The following is a 25,720-nucleotide window of genomic DNA, read 5'->3' on the forward strand; positions in this document are numbered from 1 at the left end:
CCAAGAAGAAGATACCAAGGAAGCCATCATCTTTGAGATTCTCTACTACTTTTAGGCAAATGCTTTGTAAAACAAATTCTAAAGCTTTATTTCTGACATATGCCAAAAAAAAAAATAGGTAAGGCATATATACTAAGTGTTAATAATTTAGAGCCACCCCGGAATTAAAAATATAATTCTAAGAATGATGGGAACTCTGCATAAATGTATGAAATTATTCACTGCTTATACTCAAGTGAAATAAAGTTTTCCCTAAAGGCAGCTTTATTTAAAGAGAAGTTACAATAAAAATAAAGATAAATTTCCCCTGTCTGAAAACTTCTACTGGACTCATACACATACATCAATTTAATGCTCTCACTGATGCTTATAACCACTCAAATCAGATTCCTTCACTCTTCCACTCATTCCACAAATATTCACGGTGTCTCATAGTTGAGGGCACTAGGGCAGACCTAGGGGAGACAGATGGGGAGAAACAGACCAGACTAGGTCTCTGACATGCGAATTATCCTTTGGTTTTAATGCCAACTTCTCTATTATACTTTTTTAGTTCTGAACACACTATCTTTAGGCCCCACTTTATGCATGAAACTCATTTGTACAGCTGCTTTCTTTGGTTTGGAATGGGAAGAAGAGAGATTTACAAGGCAACACTGAAGAGGGGAAAGGGGAGCATTAACTTCTGGTTAATTACTTCTACTCCCAATCCCTCTTAATGTATTTTTTAAAAATTTTAAACAATTGAAATTTATTTCTCATAGTTCTGGAGTCTGAGAAGTCCAAAATCAAGGCACTGGCACTCAGTGTCTGGTGAGTGCTTCCTTGCAGAAGGGGTAAACGTGGGAGGAAGGCAAAAGGACAAAAAGGGCCAATCCCTCTTAATATTACAAAGGCTTTTCTGTTTAAACAAATTAGGTGAAGTTTATTACCACTGGGAAATATTTAAATGCAATATTTTTGATTGTTAGTTTATTTGCTCATTTCTGTTTCAAAAACTAAAAGACCTAACAGCAATACTTTCAGAAGAAAGTAGTAAATATGCTCTCATCTCAGTTTTACTTCTTCAGACTTTACAGTTTCACTTTGTCTTTCCAGGGGAAACTGGTCAATATACCTGAACAAGGTACTCAAAGTTCACTTACCACAACCAAATGCAAATAGATGCGGCTAGCAGATAACACCCTGAGCAGCCACAGTTCAGAATCATGTCTCAAGTTAAACACTTATTTTCTCCCCAGATTTGTTTTGTCTTGTTTTGAGTGCTTCTGAAGTAAAAGATCAGGCAACTGTTTAAAATATAACAACAGCCCCTACCTCAGACATTTATTGAGCACTAAATGGGCCAGTGTGCTAAGTATTTTGTATGCTTTGTTACATAATCTTCACGACAACCCTGTGGTACAGGTACTGTCCTTAAACCCCGCCCCGCCCCCCCTTTACAAATGAGGAAACAGGCATGGAAAGATTAAGTAACTGGCCCAAGATCACACAGCTGGCAAGAGGTGGGGCTAGTGTTAAAGGTGAAATCTAGGTGACTAGATCCCAGTTTCTAAACCAGCATGCAATGATATGACACAGAGCTTCATTCCTTTTTCCAGCAAGTATTTATGAAAGATCCCACTATGTTTTACCCCTAGGGAAGAACAAACAGAAAATAAAAAAATTTAGTCCTTACAGAAGTGACACCACTCCTTACATTACAAAAACAATGTTTACTGTAAGACATTTGTGTGCAAAACTATTTACCTAGGTTTCTTTATGCATACTACTACTTAAAATTCACCACTGACTTAATAAATCTCACCCAAGATTACAAATACAACAAATTGTATTAAAAATGATTTTAGTAGGGGTTGAAGGCAGGATCCAAATATGCGCACATGAGGAACAAAGCATTCAAGTATTTTTTTTTAAAACATGACAATCCATTTTCTCCCACCATTCAACTTATTAAGGAAGCATTTAAAGACAAAAGGGCAAAAGAGCTTTATGTACTTCTAATAAACAGAAACCAACAAAATTATTCTTTTCCCCTACTAATGCTGTGTTCCATTTTATTTTAGTCAACATATTTCTGTCCTCTCTCATTTCAGAAAACAGCCAACACATTGCCTTACTTACATCCATGCTTATCAGTAATGACATGGCCATATCTCTGCCAACAGTTGGTTAATTAATTTGTACCCCCATCTTCTGGCCGCCTCCCTGTGCAACTGAACAGCAAAAATAATTACACTGGGCTAGGCAGGAACATTTTCACTCTTCTTTTTGAGACTTTTTATCACAGGGCCTGTTACCTTTCTTTTAAATGAGTTTGAGTTGTAGAACACCCACTAATCAGATTACAGTAGTTTGAAAATAATAATGTTTCTGTTCCTTATCAAATCTGTGAATATTCCACTGGGGAAGGAAAGGGACAGACTAGAATTGGCCAATCTGGCAAAGGCACAAAATAACAAAATATGGGCTGAGTAGAATCATGGATAAAGAAAAATCATGCTCTACTCTAGGGGAAAACTTCATCTCTTTCACATGTTTTAATCTGAGCTTTATCTATCAACAAATATTTACCTATAACCTTCCACAGGCAGTCCCCTAGTTTCCTACACAAAACCATATGGGAGAAAGTCACAGGAGGTCACTAGGATCCTGTGCACTCTACCTCACATCACAAAATTTCTAATTATATCTCACTTTTGAGACTCAGTCTCTGGGGATATATTTCTAGCACTTCAAAGGTGAACACAACAGTCCCTTGACTAGCATAAGCCCACCTAACATACTATTGAGATAATTATGCATGCCTGATGAAAATTCCTGTTTTAATTTTAACAGTGGAGTTCCATTTTAAGAGAAGATTCAGTTGGTTAGTTCTTAACATTGTCTTAGAAAATTTCTCAGACACCACATGGAGGCTGACCAGTTATGTTCCACACAGCCAATTGTCACTGATACTTGAATAAATAGCTTTTGTATGAGAGGAGGTAGCATGCTTACATTTAGGGGCCTTATAATATGAAAAAAATCCATGCAATTAAATTCTACTATCATAGGATGAGACGCTTACACTTTGAGAGACTTGTGGGAATTGAGACCTAATAAGGAGAAAGCAACCAATATTTCATAATTATTTTTGCTTACTATGTTCAAAGTACTTTTTAAATATGAAGATACAGCAGGGCAAAACCCTGTCCTTGCAATTGACATCTTAGTTGATCACACCTTATATTTCAAGCATATTTCAGAACAATATGCACTGAATGACTGGTAAAATTAGCCACACTATTTTTCTCTTTCTTAACAGCATATACTATTATTTACTTAAGTTGCAAACAATTAAGGTGCAACCTTGCTATATTGAAATTTATGGTTCTTATAACCAGCATCAGGACATTGGTTTGTGTAGTATACTCATTTTTACAGTGAAACAATCAAATAACCACTCAAACTCAGTGCTGAGAGGGCAAAACAATGACTGCTGGAAAAAACCTGTTGGTACCAAAATCATCATGTGAGAGACTATACTGTTTGTTGTCCTGAGCTGTCTGAAGGTCCAAAACCATATGAAAGGCAATTTAAGGGCACCACCACAGAACACAGGAAAGTACAGGGCATTCAAAAGTTTGAGGCAGTGTACTCAGAAATGGGAAAAAAGGGGACGGTACAACTGCCTTTAGCCATAGGACCTTCCCATCCAGTGGCAAAGCACAGGTATTCACAAAAATACCACATTTTATAATTTCAATGCTGTCATCAAGTATATGCCAATATCAGCTTTGGGAGAAAAATTTTAAAAAACATACCCTTCAACTTTATAACCACTCTGATTTCAGAATATTGGAACAAGAGGAAAAGTATGCATTTTGAAAGTAAGGATACAGAGCAAGAGCTATTTTAATACTTCATAAGTGCCACTGTGTAAGAGCAGTGAAACTCAGTACAGGGAGGGAGTGCCCCCACTTGGCAATTACCGGAAAGTATCTAGTTACTGCAGTGACCCAGACTCAATCAGGGGACTCTTCCACAATCCAGCTGGCACTCTTTCAACAGCATAAAAGCAACAACACTAACATTTAATCATCCATCCATTCATTCAATTTTTACTAATTCCTATTATACATTAAACACTTTTATATGCCCGGCACTGTGCTTGTGGACTTGCCATACATTAAACCCGTGGTTCTCAAGCCTCCAGGAAACGCTGGAAACATTTGTAGACATTTTTGATTGTCCAGAATCCAGTGGTAGAAGTCAGAGAGGCTTGCTAAACCCCAGCCAGATTAATCATGTAATACACAGAACATTCTCCCACAGTAAAGAATTATCTGGTCCCAAATGTCAATAGTGCTGAGGTTGAGAGACCCTGCATTAATTAAAGCATCCTTAGAAGGGCTCTATGGGGACGTTGTGATTCAAATCCATGTTTTTTTTTTTTTTGAGACAGTCTCACTTTCTCACCCTCTGTAGAGTGCCATGGCGTCACAGCTTACAGCAACCTCAAAATCTTGGGTTCAAGCATTTCTCTTGCCTCGGACTCCCAGGTAGCTGGGACTACAGGTGCCTGCCACAACGCCGGCTATTTTTAGAGATGGGGGTGGGTGGGTGTGTGTGTGTGTCTCACTCTAGCTCAGGCTGGTCTTGAACCTGTGAGCTCAGGCAATCCACCCATCTCAGACTCCCAAGTGCTGAGATTACAGGCATGAGCCACTGCACCCAGCCCCATTTTTTTAAATTTTCATAGAGATGGATTCTTGCAATGCCACCCAGGCTAGAGTTCAGTGGCCTAATTATAGCTCACCGCTACCTTTAACTCCTCAGCTCAAGCAATCTTCCTCCCTCAACCTCCCCAGTAGCTGGGACTACTTTTTTCTTATTTTTTTTTTTTTTTTTTAGAGATGGAATCTCACTTTGTTGCCCAGGCTGGTCTCAAAGTTCCAGACTCAAGCTAGAACTCCTGCCTTTGTGTCCCAAAAAGCTGAAATTATACACATGAGCTATAACAACCCAGCCTCACGACCACTTTTGAGGAAACTGAAGCAAAAAGGTATTAAATAACTTGCCTAAGGTCTGTGAGAAGTAGAGTAGGGATTGTAATCCAGAAATCTGATGCTGCTGTGCAACAAACATTAAATTCCTGCAAAATTCTTGATGATTACAGGAACCAAAGAGGAAGCACTTAAAAAACTGAGTCACCACAATGTTAACACTCTTCATTTCACTCTCTTTTCCCTCAGTTCCCATCTAAAATTATTTTCTTTCTCCTTCTCACAAAAGGACATCTCCTTCCCAGTGGTCTCTCATCCCATCTTGAACTCTGAAAGAAGTACAAGCAGGATGACTGCCTGATTTCTCATCTCTCCATTCGTTCAGAGTGATTTCCGTAAAACACCTTCAGCCCCCAAGAACCCCTGGAAGCAGACAATTCTTTCCCTCTGTGAATCTTCTGCCCACAAGTGGCAAACCATCAGCACACTGTGTGCCAGAGAGGGCAGACTCAATCATAGCCTCCAAGTGGGCAAGAATGAAGGTGTGGGAGGTGGAAGAGGCTGCCAGCTGGCAAGAAGTATGCAAGGACAGGACGCAAGAGGGTGGTTTCAACTTCCACAGCTCCTGGAGGAATTAGTCTTTGGCTTCTTTGGCTTCTCAATACAAACACAGCATCAGCAATTAGTTGCAAAGGAGTTAAGACAATTGATGATTCTGAAAACAAGGATGATCATCAGTAGCTTTTCAAGTACAAAATTTGTGAATCAACCAATTGTATAACTTCTAATCACCTTTTCTTGGAAAAGGTGGGGTCATATCTTAAATACCACACAAACTAATTTAAAAAAAAATTCTACCTGGATTTCTGGAGATTAAATAAAAATAACAGAAAAAAAGAAAAGAAAATCAACTAGCCATGCCTGCCAAAAGGTAGTCACAGGTGTGAGGCATCACTTTATTATCCACTCAGTAGGAACCGATGCATCTCATGAAAGCTTACCTAACAAACTACTTTACACAGGATTACCTCAATACCCAGCAAAGAATACCATTCATCTAGAGGGAGAACAGGGACATCATCACATGTTCAGTTCACAATGTCACGGACTTTCTTGAAGGAGGTAGTAACAGCTTTTACCTTTGAGACTGGAAATTGGGAATAGCAGAGTAGATGAAGAAAATCAACAAGGTGGGAAAAATTGTACTCCAGATTTTGTGTGGATTAAAAAGCTAATGTCTCAGGTACTTTGAGATTCTCAGATGAAAAACATTATTATAATCAAAAACCTACAATTAATTCTTCCTTTAACAACACTGATTACTTTGAAGGTCAGACTACATTTTCAAATCACAGGGCTCTCCGTTTCTGTGGGACAGAAGAGTATAATTTCTACAGCCCAAAACTTGAGGAGAAGGAGACAGGAAACAGCTGGACCCTGCCAGTTCCCTAAGGAAAGACTTTCAGAGAAAGGAAACTTGCCCTTAGTCATCAAACATACTTTTTTGCCACCTAAATGGATATCTCACACCTGAAACTAAGAAACTCTTTTTGGAGGGCAGGCCAGCATTACCTTCTTATATACACTCTGAAGTTGTCTAGGTGTACTTACAAAACAAGCAAATAAATAAAAGCCTCATTACTATAAAGAAACTTGTAAAATATCTTTAACTGTAGCACTGTTGGTAAAAGCAGTAAACTGCCAACAGCCTATGTGTCCATCCATAGAGATCAAGTGTAGCATATTCATATTCACAAGAATAGCATATTCATAACATTTTCGTGACACAAAGACTAGGCAGTAGTTAAAAAAAAATTGGCAAAACTATCCATGATGACACGGGAAAAATCTCATGCCTGAACACAAAAAGAAGGCTGCAGACATGAAACTGGACCTGAGGCCTGAAAAGGCTGTATTGAATAACTAATGTCTAAGCTCACATCTTCCTCCTTTTGGGAAGGGAGTCAAGGGAAAGTGTCTGGGAAAAGGAAAAGTTTATCTGTACAGGGACACCACATAACCTCCAGGGGAAAGTCACGGGTTGAGAGGCTGTGGTGGCCTTAGGCAAAAAGACCTTGTTTATCAGCCTCATTAAGTCTACCCTAAGGGCAATGGGAATCAATGAAGTCATTTAAGCAACAGCAAGACACTATTAGGATGTGAGTTTTCAAAAGATTACCCTGGCCACCAAGTCCTAAAGTCTGTCTCTTATTTGCCCTTAGTTTACAAATAGGTTTAGTTCCAAAACTTCAGGTAGGACTGATTTTTTGGTGTGTATCTGAAATGGTGCATGCCCATGTCATATCACTATGGCAAAAAGTGGTCATCTTCTCACTTCTAACTCTTAACCTTTATGCAGCCAGAATATTGTATGTTTCCAATGAAAATTACAAAAAACACTTTTGTGACAGCACTACTAAATGAAACGAAATAAGAAATTTTGTAAAAATTACCTTCATCAAGAACAGAAAATCTGCTTTAACCGTAAGTAAAATACTAATGGGGCCCTGTGACAATCTTTACATACCTCAGGTTATTTTCACTGGTAGTACTAAACACTATTGGGTCAGGAAGACCTTTGAAAATCTGTTGAAAGACATGTTTTCTCTTTTTAGAAAACCATACTTATTCAAGTACCGGCAATATTTCGTATCTATCAATGAAATGATGCCAGGACTTCTCATTGCTCAAATAACCCCAATTTGAGAATCCCTGATTTCAAAGCCCATTAGTTTTGTCATGTGCCTACTTCCACTTCTATACAGGTCTGACTCAAGTTTATCATGATCCTGACCTACACCTGTCACCCACATCATCAACATGAGATGGGAGACATTAAAAGAAAATATGACTTAGTACTAACTCTTTTCCTTTAGTGAAAGTTACAGAGGCAATGGGGCAATTTAAAGAAGATACAAGTAAACAAAGGAGAACCACATAAGCCAGAAAAAATACTATCAAGAGCATTGAAAATAAAGCAAAAAAGGGGGAAAAGGCCATAAAGAAAAAGGAACCCAAATCACACCCTCAACGGCCTCACAGGCCAGGGGTCTTTAGCTTGCTTTATGCAGCAAGACAAAGTTCCTCTATGGTCTTCTGGGACTCTTCCTGACACCCTAGTCACAGCCAGAATCCCAATAAGTATAGATCCACACATGGCCATCCACAGCTATTGCCCACAAACCTTTTATAAGAGATAGGTTCCAATTCTGAGTAATTAAGCTCCGTGCTTTCTCCTCCACTGTTTTAGGGGGTGCTTACAAGATACTAACAGCAAAAAGATTGGCACTAGAAACAGAAGTCAGAACTTCCATTTCATATTCCATGGACGCTAACTTTAATGGCCTACCTCTTCTAGACCTTACTGTTTCACTTTAATTCCTTGCTACTGTATTCTCCTATGCCACATGTGGCAATCAATAGCCATATTTAACAAAATCATTTATAAGCTTTTTTTTTGCCTTTTTTTTTTTTTTGAGACAGAGTCTCACTTTGTTGACCCCAGTAGAGTGCTGTCGTGTCACAGCTCACAGCAACCTCAAACTCTTGGGCTCAAGTGATTCTCTTGCCTCAGCCTCCCGAGAAGCTGGGACCACAGGTCCCTACCACAATGCCCGGCTATTTTTAAAGATGGGGTCTCTTTCTGGCTCGGGGTGGTCTCGAACTGTGAGCTCAGCAATCCACCTGTCTCGGCCTCCCAGACTGCTACGATTATAGGTGTGAGCCACCGTGCCCAGCATGTATCAGCTCTTATGTCTCCACAGAAATAGCTACCTGCCCAGTATCTTAAAACTTGGTGCAGGGGCAGTGCCTGTGGCTCAGTCGGTAAGGCGCCGGCCCCATATACCGAGGGTGGCGGGTTCAAACCCAGCCCCGGCTGAACTGCAACCAAAAAAATAGCTGAGCATTGTGGCGGGCGCCTGTAGTCCCAGCTACTCGGGAGGCTGAGGCAAGAGAATCGCTTAAGCCCAGAAGTTGGAGGTTGCTGTGAGGTGTGTGAGGCCACGGCACTCTACCGAGGGCCATAAAGTGAGACTCTGTCTCTACAAAAAAAAAAAAAAAAAAAAAAAAAAAAACTTGGTGCAAAAATTCTTAAGCAAAATGGGTATGTTAGAACCCACCAAAAATTTTATAAACTGTGGGATTTGCAAAAGATCAAATAGCTATTCCTCCACCCTGGGCTCCTCTTCATTTAACAGTGCCCACAAATACCACAATTATGGCCAAGGCCTTCAAGGAAAGCTATGGAGGGATCACACACAAAGAGATCCCATTATAAGACATCTTCGTCAGGCAAGTAAGAACTTGAGTGATGATGCCAAACCAACTGCTTGCAAGTCATATTCCCTACTCATTCCCTAATTATCTTTTCATAAAATTGACAGCACTTAACATTTCCTGGGGATTTGGGAATAAAAATAAAAACTTGTTATCTTTTAAAATGGAAGGAAAAGCTGTCTCAGATCAGGGGCTGCTAAATTTTACTGAAATTAAGCATTAAAGTCTGACCTCTCAAAGTCATCAACACTATTTGAGAACCATTAAAATATACATTAAGACCTACTTTTCATATGTTTAAAAAAAAACCCAAATTATGTCCAATTTAGTCATAACCACTTCAAAACTTGATTCCTGCCGAAGACGACTGAGCAGGTAATCCCCAGTTCCTGTGGATGGATGGGGAGCCTTTCAGACATCTGTGTGCTACTCAGTCAGTCAGCTCACTGGCAACACACAGTGTGATTTCACCACGCATTGAGCCAAGGACAGGATGCTGGAACAGGGCTCTGCGGTCAGGAAGGGCAGGCTGGTTGGGCCTTTCAGCAAACTCCCATCAGCCTGTGCTAGTCATGTCACACACAGGTAGGACCACAGTAGTGCAACACTATCAAGCAAAAAAAAAAAAAATTCCAATGGAAAGTTCTGTCATTTGTTGTTTTAACCTACTTCCCTTATGGGTAGCACTATCACCAGAGCAAGCAGAGACCAGAACAAAAGAAAAAGGTAAGATCCATCTACTTAGCAACTTAGTATCAACCAGAACACAACTTAGTGAATGAGATAATAAAAATTAATAATTCTAATTTCAAAAAAAAAAAAGGCTCCTAGATAATATTTGGATTATAATGATCTCTGTGTATTATTATAAAAGTGTATATTAGTTGTGTTTATTTATCTTCCTAGCTAAAGACACTGTCCCAAGTCATTTGTATATATGCCACCTCCCTGTTATGTTTAATAAATTTCTAAATTGGGATGGCGCCTGTGGCTCAAGGAGTAGGGTGCTGACCCCATATGCTAGAGGTGGTGGGTTCCAACCCAGACCCAACCAAAAACTGCAAAATAAAAATAAAACAAAAATAAATAAATAAATACATTCTTTTTACCTGGCTCAACTTACTGCTAGAAATTGCTTCCTGAGAATTAACCATTTCCCCAGCAGGCATTCTATAATTTATGTACTCCTGAATTTTAGAAGAATCCTTGCATGGCCTAACACACACACATACACACACACACACAACATGCTAAGATAATCTCCCCGCCACCACCAGAAATTCACTGCTGCTGTTATTCCCTAAAGCAGTGGTTCTCAACCTTCCTAATGCCGCAATGTCGACCCACAGGTTGAGAACCGCTGCCCTAAAGCATTAACCAGACAACTTAGTTGATTTCAAACTGCTCCCTAGAATGTACTTGATACTTTACTTGTTTACCAACAAATTAAAGCCTATTCCATATGTCCCTCTTAAATGGCAGCTTCAACATGGAGAAATCAGCCATGCTTAACTGACAAATCAGGGAACCATATGTCTTTAGGGTCAGCCAGACCAAGAATCCCAGCTTTCTCACCTATAAACTGTGTGATTTTTGGGCAAGTTAACTTCTCTGAACCTCAGTTTTGTTTTTAAAATAAGTGTTAATATAGGTACCTGCTTCATACTACTATTGTAAGGATTAAGTGAGACGTCTGTGTAAAGCTCTTTGCTCAGAGCCTGACATAACACATCGTGCTCAAATAATGATAGCTATTATTACTACTATTACTTGCTACTAGGTATTGGTTAAGATGGTTAATTTTTCAAGTTATCAATTACTTTCTAAAAGCATTTTCCCACTCAAATGAGTATGTAAACCATACAGCTATCACGATTTGTCATGTTTTCATAATTCTTAAATGCCATCTTATCTAAATGCTATATTTAAGGAGCTGTTTTTATTTTAGAATAACTAGAGGGAAAAAAAGAGGATCTTTGTGAAATTTCTACAAAGACTTACTTGCACTTGATGACTATAAAAATTAATTGTTTCATTTGTCACTCTGGGGCAGTGCCTGTGGCTCAAGGAGTAAGGTACCAGCCCCATATACCGGAGGTAGTGGGTTCAAACCCAGCCCCAAGCCAAAAACTGCAACAACAACAAAAAAATAATAAACATTTGTCACTCTGGCATAACTATCACTACAATAAGAATATGATTCAACAATAGATTATAAACTCACATAACAGATTATTTTTAGCAATATCCACCAGTTTTTAAGAAAACCTCTATCGAACAACAAGATCTTTTGAAGAAATAGCCATTGCAGCTGCCAGCTAACAACGAGAAGCTCATGAGACATGGGGCTAAGGAAGATAAGAGGAATAGAAAGTGTAGCACATAAAATCTACAGTAGATTCTGAGTCTATCTCTAGTACAGTAGCTCATCAGAGCAGAGAGAAAAAGGCCTCACAACACGAATAAAGGGAAGGGAGAAAATAAATATCCTATTCAGGAGCTGCAGAAAGCACAGAGTTCATCTTGGGAAAAAAAACCCTAGTGATATAACAGAGGGATTCAGGCACACTGTCATTTATTCGGACATAACCAGTTATTCCAAAACCAAAATGATTTCTCTTCACAGAATATTGTTACTCAGCCAAAAAATGGTGCTAGAACACACTGGAGCCAAAGAGGAACATGGCTCTGTCACATTCTCTAACCAACTGGGGAATGGAGTGTTATTGTAATGACATGACCTCCCTCCTTTAACAAGAATATTGCTGGTGGTTTATACTATTTTTCCCCTCCAGGCCAATTTTGCAAATTTAGTCAAGACCTATGTAAAAACTTGTCACAGTGATTCCTTCTACCTAGCATTTATACCCCAAATTTGGCAGTAACAACACATTTTAGCAAGAGTAATAGCTTGCTTTACGTTGACCCCAGATGGTAATGAACGACTTTTGGTAATGGCTATAAAGCAATATATAGAGTAATGTGGAAGACTTCTTTAAGAAGTTGACACTCAACCAAAAGAAAAGAAGAACCAGCAGCCCAGTGATAGAGGAACCAGAAAAAAGCTGCTGTGCCTGAGGCATAACACAGTAGGCAAAGTGGAGAATGGAAGGTGACAAGGCTGGACAGCAATGCCTGTGGACCACACAGTAAATTACTTGGGTTTCCAAAGGCCTACAAGGCCTTATGTGATCTGCCTCCCCAACTCACTCCTGAATCTTAGCATTTGACCTCTTCTGTTGTATTCCCCCCTCACCTGCCTTGCCAGCCACTCTGGCCCCCGCTTTTCTTCAAACACACCAGGCCCTCTCCTACTAGTGCTATTGGATTTGCTGTTCCTTCTCTGTGAAGGTTAGTCCATAATACCCACATGGCCTATGCCCTCACACCTATAAGTCATGACTCAGAAAACTCCTCATTCTACTTTGAACTGCACCCACCATATTTTATCTTACTCTAAAACACTCACTGCTACACATCAAATGTATTTTTAACTTTTATTTTTGCCTGTCTCCTCCATGAAAGCAGAATGTCTAGGAGGGCAGTTCTGTTTGCTATTTTTCTGAAAATCAGAACAATACCTAGCACAAAGCGGATGCACTGAATGAATGATCAGAAACCATTAAAGCGTTTTACCAGGGTGGAAACAATCCTCACTTCCTTGATTTATCATTACCTAGAAACTCAGGGATTTTACATTAAGGAGATAGGCTACATGCCCAACTGGCCTCTAACTTCTTCCATAGCCACCACCAATTCAGTTTCTACACTACTACCATGGTGATCTTTCAAAAATATCCACCCCCACCTCCTGCCATCCACTATTCAATTCCAGGGGCAGCGACAAATTCCAGACTCTCACACAAAGGTGCCCCAAGCTCAGAAGCTGCTTCCACGCCAGAATAGTTAACTCTCCAACTCTACCCTTCATCTTCCTGATAAAGCCTTCCTTGCCTGACCCTTGCTTCTCTACCCCAGTGCTCTGACGGCATTCCACCTCAAGTTGTTGAGATTCCTGATTCTCTGGGCTTAGACTCCCACAACTAGGGCCTCACAGGCCTTGACAGGGAGTTTGGATTTCTAAGTGCACCGGGAAGCTTCTAATAAAGCATGTGTAATTGCCTGTTTATTTGACTATCCAGATACTTTAAAAAAAGACAAAACGTCCCTCCAACCACTCTCAACAGATGACCTCTCAACTTCCCTCTATTCACACAGATGATGGAGAGAACTAATCATCTCTATCCCTACCTGCAACTGAATCCACCTGCTTCTCTTCCCACTACAGTGGAAGAAAGTCTCTGAACCAATTCAAATCTAATCTGTCCATGTGGGCTCTGAGTCTCTAAGGCATCATTCTGTGATTATTCATTTTTTTCACGTGATCAATTATCCCTCATCACTCCTGGGTCCTTCCCAGAGGCACACAAATATGCCCTAATACTACCTAAATAAAATAAACCCTCCCTTCATTCTTTTGAACCTCTTATACAATGTCCCCATCCTCATTTCTCTGTTCCCTTTCAAAGCAAAGCCCTTTAAAGAGTTGTCTATACTCGCCCTCTCTATTTCTCCAGCTAAGGTTATTACAACCTCCTATAACCAGTCATCTGCCTTTCCAACTCTCCTGACTAAGGTCATCAGTGACCTCTACACTACCAAAGCCAGAAATCAGTTCACTGGCCTGGCCTTACTCTACTACAATGCAGCATCTGACACAGGCCATCACTCTCCACTTACAGTATTTTCTTTTCTCCTCTCAGATTTTATACCATCACACTCATCTGGTTTCTCTCCCATCTCACTGGAGATTCCTTCTCCCCTACCCACCTCCTCAATGTGGAGCAAACTAAACCTTAGCCCTTGGCCCTAACCAATTCCTTACTAACACCCATATCTTAGAAAAAAACCCAGTCCCATAGCTTTCCAGATCCTCTGTACCTTGAGGATGCATACTGACCCATGCAGGCTGCTCCATCCGTCATCACTATATATTGAACTACAGACATAACAGCTGTGCCCAAATGCAATGTGGCCCAAACCAAAGCTCCTTACTCTGAGTCCTACACATACTCCACATCCCTTAGCTCATTAAAGGGTACCACTCAACTGCTCAAACCCCAAATATTAATTGTTACCTTTCTCTGTCACTCACATTTAGTTTTTCACTAAATCACGTAAACTCTACCTTCAAACATATCTTGAACCAAATAACCTCTCTGCATGGCCACTAGGCCATTAGCAAAGCCTAAGCCACTATCATTTCACACCTGGTCAGCCAGATGCACTCCCACAATCCATATACCATATAACAGCCAGTGATCATTATACCATAGGAGTTAGATCAGACCGTTCCCCTGCTAAAGCTACCCACCCCACCCCAGGTAGGCTTTCATTATACTTATAGTAAACCCAAACTCCTTACCTTGGCCTGTGATTTCTGACCTTATCAGCCTTATTTTCTTACATTCTTTCCCATTCCATTCTCAGAGACCCCTTCCCAAATGATCTGGTGGCTACTTCTTTCTTATCATTCTGATCTCAGCTCTTAAAGCCTCAGAAGTTTTCCTTAATGATGTTAGCTAAAATCCCCTTACCCCGCAACCATTTTATTGACTTTATGGCAGTCAGTAGTCCTTGAAAATGTTTTTGTTTACTATGTCACTCTTCCCTAGAGGGCAGGGGCTCTGTCTGACTTGTGTTATTCTATCCCTAATAGTCATCAGGAAACCTGGCACTTTAATATTTTCTGACCAACTGCCTGACACTGGGATAGAACTGTGCCTTCTGGCTCGGCGCTGGTAGCTCCGTGGTTAGGGCACCGGCCACATACACTGGGGCTGGCAGGTTGGAACCTGGCCTGGACCTGCTAAACAACAACGACAACAACAACAACAAAATAATAGCCGGGAGCTGCAGCGGGTGCCTCTAGTCCCAGCTACTTAGGAAGCTGAGGCAAGAGAATCGCTTGAGCCCAAGACTTTGAGGTTGCTGTGAGCTGTGACAGTATAGCACTCTACAGAGGGCAACATAGTGAGACTGTCTCAAAAAAAAAAAAAAAAAAAAAGAAAAGAAAAAAACAAAACTGTGCCTTCTCACCTTACTACTTGCAGTCATATTCTCAAACTCTAGCCTAGTATGAGGCTAGAGTATGAGCCTGTCATATGTTTATAGGATACAAGCTAAATGAATGAAATCAAGGCAAAACAGCCAGACGATTCTCAAGGCAGTAATCACACTGGACAAAATATCCTGAAGCCTGCCAAAGGACAGGACAGGGTCGGGACCTGATCAGGAAGTGAAACAAACAGGTTGGCAAGTTTGAATCTTGCCTGGCAATAAATGCCCAATGTAGTTATATGGGTGTCCTTGATGAAGTGTGAATTCCCCTAAGCCCAAATTCTGCAACTGAAGATTTAAAATTGGCCCAGAGTGAGATTACAGAGAATGATGGCTTCTGTTTCACATTTCCATTATTGGTAAAATCTCAACTATGAACATGTATTAACTTCTATAATTATAATGACACATTTTTTCCATTAAAACAAATCTTTCTACAGTTTCCAAAGAGAACAAGGTAACTTAAATGGAGAACTGCAAATAGCCGGGTGTTGTGGCGGGCGCCTGTAGTCCCAGCTACTTGGGATGCTGAGTCAAGAGAATCGCCTAAGCCCAAGGATTTGGAGGTTGCTGTGAGCTGTGTGACGCCACGGCCCTCTACCCAGGGCGATAAAGTGAGACTCTGTCTCTACAAAAAAAAAAAATAAATAAATGGAGAACTGCTTAAGTTGAAATGGAAATTTCTAAGAATTGAAAAACCAATTTTCTAAATTCCTTCATAGGGAATAAAACTCCCCCATGACAATCACCATGCATACAATAGGCATATAAGTAGTATCCTCATATTTGTCTCTAACCTATTTCCCAACTTAGTGAGGATGACTTTATTCTGTTGCCTCTAATATTTTTAGCCTTTCTTGCCCAGAAAAATGGGCTTAAAAAACATTTTAAGAAGTGACATAAAGAAGCACAAAGTCTTTTGGGGACAAGACACGATTGAAGAGGGACTTTGCCTAACAAACGCAATCAGTGTAATCTGGTTTATTGTACCCTTAATGAATCCCCAACAATAAAAAAAAAAAAAAAAAAAAATCCAAAAAAAAAAGCAGCACAAAGTACAGGTTTCCGAAAGAAAAGTGTTAACTCTGCACAAGCAGAGGAAAGTAAATATCCACATTGTGCTTCTCTCTGCAAGTCAAAAGATACGACTAAAGAAGGAAATAAAAAAAATGTTACCTCCCAATTCTCATTTTTACTGGAGTTGAAGAAAACATCAAACTAAGGTTTGATTGTTACACTCTGCCACCCTGAACATACTGAGGCTCTCACTCTCCACCTTGCCCGCTAGAGAAAAACTGGCATTTCATCTGCTGCTACCTGACAGTCCTTGCAGATCACTTCATCAGAGGCATACTTTTAACACTGCGCTTTGAGTACTGATAATCCACATTATATCATTTAATCCTCCCAAATACTATGAGGCATTATCATTATAACATTTCCATTTAACATGTATGTTAACTGAAGTTCCGTGAAGCTTTGTAATTTTCTTTAAATCACTCACCTACCAGTCCCAAGATTTGAACCCAGGCCTCACTCTAGGACTAAAGTTCCCAATACTGCTTCTGTGTGAAGCTGACTTTTGCAAACTCATTACATGGAACCTCCTTTCTGCATAACACCTACTTATACCACACAGAAACAAGGTTCTCTGGAACACACTTTTAGAAACAATGATTTAAGGCTGGGCACGGTGGCTCACACCTATTAATCCTAGCACTCCGGGAGGCTGAGGTGAATAGACTGCCTGAGCTCACAGGTTCAAGACCAACCTGAGCCAGAGCGAGACCTTGTCTCTAAAAATAGTTGGGCATTATGGTGGGTGCCTGTAGCCCCAGCTACTCGGGAGGCTGAGACAAGAGAATCGACACAAGACTCTACTGAGGGCGTCAAGTGAGATGCTGTCTCAAAAAACAGAAACATTAATTTAAAATTGTGGTTCTCAGCCAGGAGCAGTGGCTCCCACCTGTAATCTCAGCACTCTGAGAGACTGAGGTGGGTAGACTGTTTGAGTTCAGGAGCTCGAGACTAGCCTGAGCAAGAGTGAGACCTCATTCCTACTAAACATAGAAAAACTAACCAGGCATTGTCATGGGTACCTATGGTCCCAGCTATTCAGGAGGTTGAGGCAAGAGGATCACTTGAGCCCAATAGTTTGAGGTTGCTGTGAGCTATGACACTCTGGCACTCTACCCATGGCGACACAGCAAGACTATGTCTGAAGTAAAATAAAATAAACCTGTAGTTCTCAAACACTAAAACAGATACTGATCTCTGAGAAGTCCACAATGAAATGAGAAAAATAAAAGTAATGCATTAGGCCTTTCCTAAAGCAAAACACTTTATTCCAAAGAACTGTCCTCTATTCCAAAACCATAGCTCTCATATTTTATGGCTGTGAGATTGTATGCATTATGCTAACAACCCTATGTTTGGGGTCCCCAAATTATCTCTGAAACTTTCTGGATGGACACATAAAGCCTGGTGATCACTGGCTAAAAGCATTATTCTTTTTTCTTTTGCATTACTGGAGTTGAGGATTATGGAAAACATCTGTATAACCTGGGAGGGGAATAGTTTCTGTTTTAAGATTATGAACCTAGGGGCGGCGCCTGTGGCTCAGTCGGTAAGGCGCCGGCCCCATATACCGAGGGTGGCGGGTTCAAACCCGGCCCCGGCCAAACTGCAACCAAAAAATAGCCGGGCGTTGTGGCGGGCGCCTGTAGTCCCAGCTACTCGGGAGGCTGAGGCAAGAGAATCGCTTAAGCCCAGGAGTTGGAGGTTGCTGCGAGCTGCGTGAGGCCACGGCACTCTACCGAGGGCCATAAAGTGAGACTCTGTCTCTACAAAAAAAAAAAAAGATTATGAATCTAGGGCGGCGCCTGTGGCTCAGTCGGTAAGGCGCCGGCCCCATATACCGAGGGTGACGGGTTCAAACCCGGCCCCCGCCAAACTGCAACCAAAAAATAGCCAGGCGTTGTGGCGGGCGCCTGTAGTCCCAGCTACTCGGGAGGCTGAGGCAAGAGAATCGCTTAAGCCCAGGAGTTGGAGGTTGCTGTGAGCTGTGTGAGGCCACGGCACTCTACTGAGGGCCATAAAGTGAGACTTTGTCTCTACAAAAAAAAAAAAAAAAGATTATGAATCTAATTGGTAATGAACTATTACTTTTTCCCTGCCATATGCTTACATATGACAGAAAAGGCATTTCATGTTAGCAGGGTCTTTACGACAAAGAGGAACAAGAATACTTAATCTAGTTTAATATTATGAGTGGCTGAAATTCGAAAACCATTCTTCTGTTGCTCATTTATAATAATCCCTGCTGTACAAGATGAACATAAATGTAACCCTCTGCCTTTCTCTCAAAAGTACAGCAACTCCAACCGTTAAGTCTACTAACAGGCTTCTTTTTCTCCTTAAAACTTCAATCAAAAAATACTTTAATAATCAGAGGGACACATTTATTACTGCCATAAACTCTGAATATCAATGTGATTAAAAGCAATCTTGCACTGAAATGCTATTTAAATAGTGAAATTTTACTTCTCCCTTTTTAAAGGACTTTTTTTTTAATGGCACAAATCCCAGATGATTGTGTTTGCTATCTGCTGCAACCTTAGCTTTCATTTAATCTTTTTTAAAAGCCAATTACTTCTAATGCAAACCGCACACATTTCCCCTCCCCCTTGAAGAAAAGATTTTATAAAAGAACTAAATACAACATGCTGTAAGGCATAGCAAGAAAAAGTCTGATATCTTTACTTAAAAAAAAATGGGGGGAGGGGGTAAAGATCATTATTTCTAGACAAGAATAAGGAAAATAAAGGTTAGGGGAACCTACTCAAGCCCATAAAAAAACCTGTATGTGTTCTGGAATGGGCCAAGCATAGCTCACATGGGTTAAACATGTGAGCTGAGAGTCGGACAGATCTGGGTTACAGGGCCTCTTACATGTTTTGTGATCTTGGTGAGTTACTTCACTTTTCTGAGCTCTAGTTGCTTCATCTGTAAAAAGGAGATAATGGTGATACCTAGATCATAGTATTGATGTGAAGATTACAGAAAGTAAAACATATGCTGGACAAAGTAAAAGTATCCACAAAACTTGAGACATCCACATATGTTTTCTGAGATGCAAATATCAGGACATAAGGATATGTGAACATAAGGATACCATCATAAAGAAAGAACAAGACCACGTCACATGTAGGTCATGCTCCATATGATGTGCAAATTACCCTCTACTTCCCTCCTTAGATCACAGTTTATAAGAACCAGCCAAAACTGTAAATGGGATATAGCTTGGGAACCCCATGCTACTGTAGGTAACATGCATAGTTTCCACAAACTGAACCCTTAAGGGTTCGGGAATGTGGCATGAATTATGTCACGTGTTACACCTTTCAGTAAGCTAAAAATTGTAAAGATATGTTACCTAAAAGACACTGTCTGCCTTCTCTTCAATCGAGATACAGATTTGTGTCCTTATGAATCCTTCAATTCCCAAAACCTCCAACAAGGCTTCGGCTTCTCTAAGCCAGCTCAAGGGTAGAAATAGTGAAGAATTTGAATGAAAATTCCTAGCCAGGCATTGTGGCGGGCGCCAGTAGTCCCAGCTACTCGGGAGGCTGAGGCAAGACAATCGCCTAAGCCCAGGAGTTGGAGGTTGCTGTGAGCTGCGTGATGCCACAGCACTCTACCGAGGGCGACAAAGTGAAACTCTGTCTCTAAAAAAAAAAAAAAAGAAAATTCCATAGAAGTTCTGAACTCTTCCTCCTGAATATTTACCTACTATACAGGGGCTTAATAAACTGAAGCACCATCCTCAGGGTGCATGGCTCTTAGAGGCTCCCTATAGGAAGTGCCCTGAAAGAGGTGCATACCTTTAAAAACTGGCAGCAAATGACAAAAGTGGGCAAAGAAACCTTTTGTGAGATAATTTCTCTTTCCACATTTCCTTTACTCTCAACATATTTCAATATTGAACAAACCGTTGGTTTAAGAGTAATAGATTTTATTATTTTGAAGTTTTTCCCCTTCGAAATAGAAAGTTCAAGGAGTACCAGATGGTTGCTCTTAGGAAATTAGTAAAAGTAAAAAAAAAATCTAAAGCAGGAGTACCACAATCACATTCTACAAAACTGATTTCCTTTTATCAACCAAGAAACTCATCAGAACCCTGGTTAGCAAACTTTTCCTACAAAGGGCCAGACAGTAAATATTCTGGGCTTGGTGGGATCTGTTGTCTCTTATACCTACCACTGTATACAGACAGCAGCTACACACAAGTAAAAGAATGGTCGTGTCATATTTCTAATAAATCTTTACTTATGAATACTGACACTTACATTTCATACAATTTTTGTGAGTCATGAAATCTTCCCCTTGTGAGTTTTTATTTCAACCATTAGCGATGTAAAAATCATTCCAGCTGGATTTGGCCCATAGGCCCCAGTTTGATTAGTAATATCTAAGGTGCCACAATGGGGGGAAAACTCCTCAGGGTCTCCAAGTGCTCCTTCACCTACTGCTTGTAAAGATCTTACAAGTACAGTCACACAGAGGAGGTATCAGCAAGGATACCGCTCTAGGCAGCACTGATGCTCCTCTGTGGAGATGCTTCTCAAGTGAGGCTGACGTGCAAACGAATCAATCACCTGAGTGCTACTTAAATGTACATTAATGTTCCACAAGCACGCAGGCGATTCTGAGGCAGGGAACTTAGATCTCACTGATTCCTGTTTGAGGCTTGATTTAGATCACCAGTTAAGATGTAAGCAGAGTGCCACCTGCAGAACCCTATACACTCACAGAAAGGATCAAAAATGGTAACTCGGCTTGCCTCAAAAGAAAGGTATAGCACGCATAAAGGCTCCATTTTGCAGGAAACAAGTGAAAGTCCATGCAAGCAGAAAAAAGAAAACCAAAAGAAATGATACGATGTCTGGAACATTCTTCAAAATAATTCACTGTGGGGAGCAGGGCAGAGATGAAGCAAGTTTGGGCTATGACTCATTAGTTGTTAAAGCTGTGTGATGGATACAAGGAGACTCATTAAAATTTTTTCTCTACTTCTGTATGTTTCAAAACTTGGAGAGAAAAACAGATAAGAGAAACACTAGAGAAAATTAGAAAGAAATGTTCTCTACCTCAGGGAGAAGGATTTATGCCTATGATGTAGTACCTTTAACAGCAGAATATGTCACACAAACACCTATTCGTTTGCTGTTAACTATAAATCTATTTTCCCTAAGAAAGAAAAAGGTGGTATTTTTGTGTTGACTCAATTTATGTTGACTGAGGCTACCCACCTCCCTAGTCCGGCCTTGTTTTTGAAACCTAGTTGCCTGTAGGTGCCAACTAACCACTATTTCATCTTGCCTCAGGGTCAACTAGGTCCCTGTTATGACAGGGAAATCACCTGTCATCAAGTGTGGGTATCACCCTGGGTTACCAGTCTACTCGCCTAAGTATCAGAGATAAGAGAGGTGGTGTTCTGTCTGCACCTTTTCTGGAAAAGTGTAAATGCAGTACTAAACTTAGGACAGAGTAACAGGTGCTGAAAGGCAGCCTCTGGCATCCCCTAGGTAGGGCCATATAATACTGCTTTCCATACCTGCACATACACTAGGTACCTTCTCCTTTTAGAGTCCCAATAGAATGGAGACTAGGTCTTCTGAACTATTCAACCTAGATTAACTCAGATTGACCTTCCCAGTAGCCTATTTGATTCATTTTGGAGACAAATATTTATTGAGCACAAAGGTGCATAGGAGCTGAATATGAATATGCCTTTATCAGCAATGTTCCTACCCTCAGGTAACTTATATTCTAAAGAAGGACCCTCACATACGCATACTTGCAAATGGTAACAGGTAGAGTGAAAGAAGAATATAGGATATTTTGATACCATCCAAGTGGACTTAGGAAGTTATCAATGGCTTCCCAAAGAAAACGTCATTTTTTCAATTTCACTGTTAACTCCAACATTGACATCATAAATATTTTTTAAATTTGCTGTAAAATTAAGAGATTTAATGTTTTCATTTTTAAGTCTCCCTATATGTTCAGGCACTAATACAAAAACCCTAATTAGTTATTCATACCAATTAATTCAATCTGAACATAATTTTGTAAAATTTCATAAATCCAGAGTATGTGAAAACTGTGAAAGTCCAGAATTTCACAAATCACCTTGGGGAAAAAAAGATAATCTGTCTTCTGAGTTTAATCACTTCAAAAATATCAAAATGTACTGTCAATCTCTTTCCACCAAAATCAGTAATGCTATCAACTAATATTACAAATTACAGGAAAAACAGGCAATAAAATTATGAAAATTTTGGCTAATCTCTGAAAAATAAGTAAAATTTTATCCTAGTATTTTCCCACCTGTGCTAAAAGGAAGAAAAGAGATCGTATGTTAGTTAAATCACAAATAATCTGCCTTCCATCTAAATCAATAGCTCCAATCTTCTTTGACAGCATTAACACTTGGGCAGTCTTTGCCATGAAGAAATTGGTGAAAGTTAGTGACAAGAAAAAAAAAAAAAAAAGAAAGGGAAAGAAAGCGTGTAGCTTAGCAATTTTGAACTTTGGGGGTAGGGATGAGTAAATGATCCTTCTGAGAATCCCAGAGAAGTTGTGGACACTCGCTCTATAAAATCAAAATACAAAATTATTCTGCATGTAATTTTTGGGAAACTATGACCCGCTGAAGCCTATTCGCAGGTCACAGGTTAAAACAAACCCTAACCTACAAATATCAAGTTAGGAAGCCAGACCTAAGATTACCAATAGTTGAAAGGATTGAAGGGAATTAGCGTGTACTGAGTCATTTTACGTCACCTAATTTAATTTCAACCTCTACAATAACCTTAGAAAGTAGGTAGTATTGCCATCTGCTTTTCCAAAGAGGGAAAGTATATCGAGAAGATGAAATAACTAATGCAAAGTTCGGCAACTTTCTCTCATATCTAGTTTTTCTTACCCCTCTGTCCACAATTACAAACTGGAGAATTCAAGAAGTCAGGGAGAGATTCTGACATTCAGTGCTTCATTCACATGCTCAATTTCTCTAAATACTTCTCAATTTAATCTCACGGACAAGATAAATCAGTATACATTTAACTCCAAAACGCCTTTTCTTGGTGGTAATCTTTTGAGACAGAGCCTCAAGCTGTCGCCCTGGGTAGAATGCCGGGGCATCATAGTTCACAGCAACCTCCGACTCCTAGACTCAAGCGATTCTCTTGCCTCCGCCTCCCAAGTAGCTGGGACTATAGGCGCCCGCCACAACGCCCGGCTATTTTTTGGTTGCAGCTGTCACTGTTGTTTGGCAGGCCCAGGCTGGATTCGAACCCGCCAGCTCAGGTGTGTGTGGCTGGCGCCTTAGCTTTTTAAGCCACAGGCGCTGAGCCTCTTGGTGGTAATCTTATCCAAAGACAATAATGGTCTAATACATTTTGATAATGATAAATGTATTTTCATTTCTGAAGCATCCTGACAAGCACTATCTGTTAGAAAAACATTAAAGGTCCATTGCATAAGTGCTGAAAGTTTTTAAAATTGCCCCAGAAAATCCACAAAGTCACAAATTAAAAGCTGACTGAGGGCGGCGCCTGTGGCTCAGTCGGTAAGGCGCCGGCCCCCATATACCGAGGGTGACGGGTTCAAACCCAGCCTCGGCCAAACTGCAACCAAAAAAAAAAAAAATAGCCGGGTGTTGTGGAGGGCGCCTGTAGTCCCAGCTACTCGAGAGGCTGAGGCAGGAGAATCTCTTGGGCCCAGGAGTTGGAGGTTGCTGTGAGCTGTGTGAGGCCACGGCACTCTACCGAGGGCCATAAAGTGAGACCCTGTCTCTACAAAAGAAAAAAAAAATTTTTTTTCAAAAAAAAAAAAAGAAAGAAAATCTGACTGAATTTAAAATTAAAACTTCAATCTTTGCTAAAATAGACAAGCATGAGTTGCCGCTGGCCTGGCAGCTACAGCATCCTAAATAGTTAGAGCTGCTTTAGAAAAAAAGAAACGAAAAGAAGACACTTCTAATGAATACTAAAAATTTGATAGGACAGAAGCACATGTAACCAGATCCATGATTGCTTTTTGCCTCATGTAGATAGTAAACAGATCTCAGATCTTCATGGAAAACCTGCTCATGAATATACCCAAACAGAATAGAATACAAAACTGAGTTCAGTCCACTAAATTTGGTTGGTTCTCAGTCCAGAACAAGGTACTCAGTGAAACACTAATACACTTACTCATCCTTCACAGCAGAGTTAGCAATAATTAGCATTCTGTTTTCACAAAGATTTAGAAGCCCTTTATTGGAAATGTATCCACACCCAGAGAATGAAAACTAAGAATAAGAGTGGGTCAGGTCTTCTACTCCAACTGCTTCCTATGAGAGTTGCCGCCTAGTGATTTTAATTTTTTAAGCCCAGGCAGGCTGCCAATTCAACACTAAAACCGGACTAACAACTGATTTTTTCTATTGCAACATCGCCAACCAAGTCCTGAGCTTTCCCTCTCTTCCCTTTGCCATCAAACAGCAAAGGAAAGAAATCAACCAATTTGCTCTATAATCTGTTCCAGTTGGAAGCTCTGAGAGAGCTGCCACTGGTATTACTCTTCCTCACAGTGCCAAGAGGCCAACAAGTGGCCCATTCAAAAAACCAAAAGAGCATCAGTGAAGAAAAGGCAGGTGTGAAAAACAAGAATGTGGAGACAGTAACAATGGGCCAACTCTGGACTTAAAAATGTCCCAGTTGCCAAAGTTCTACCTATTCTTGGGCCCTGGACAAAAACTGGGCCAAAATAAATGGCTACAGGTTGAGAAAGAAAATTGCAGTGGGGAATAATAAACTCAGTATGTTGGGTACCAAACCTCACTCAAAGTCTTGTCCTTACTACCACTAAAACAGTAACTGGAAACAGAACCTAAAGTTCACTGAACTTAAAAAGTCCTTTCTGACTAGAGTGTCCTCAGACCTGGTGCAGGCATTAGATAGCAAAGACTATTCAAAGAAAAAGAAAATCTCAAGGAAAAGTCTAACAGTTTCCAGATACTTGGCCTGACTTTCATTTGGAGGCACACCTATAGCTACTTTAGACACTTTAGATATTTCCCTAAAGTATCCTTTTACTAAACAGTTTAAAGCCAACCAATAATTAAGACTCTGATTTCACTAGCTACAGGCAATAAAAGGTTCACCATATAAAATTCTGTCTTTCCCCCACCCCAATCTCCAACTTGACAGCTCACAAAAAAATCCGACTGTTCTACCCAGTTGTGATGATTCTTTTGCAGAATCCAAAACTTGTAACTCCAC

The 25,720-nt window shown here is 40.3% G+C and overlaps 1 protein-coding gene across 6 annotated transcripts in view; it reads right to left on the reverse strand.

The window, feature by feature from the left end:
* Positions 1 to 25,720, reverse strand: part of ATXN7 (ataxin 7) — a 160,118-nt gene that overhangs the window by 71,454 nt on the left and 62,944 nt on the right. The window lies entirely within an intron of this gene.

This window comes from Nycticebus coucang, chromosome 8, assembly GCF_027406575.1.
Source record: "Nycticebus coucang isolate mNycCou1 chromosome 8, mNycCou1.pri, whole genome shotgun sequence".
In the NCBI taxonomy this organism is placed as follows: Eukaryota; Metazoa; Chordata; class Mammalia; order Primates; family Lorisidae; genus Nycticebus; species Nycticebus coucang.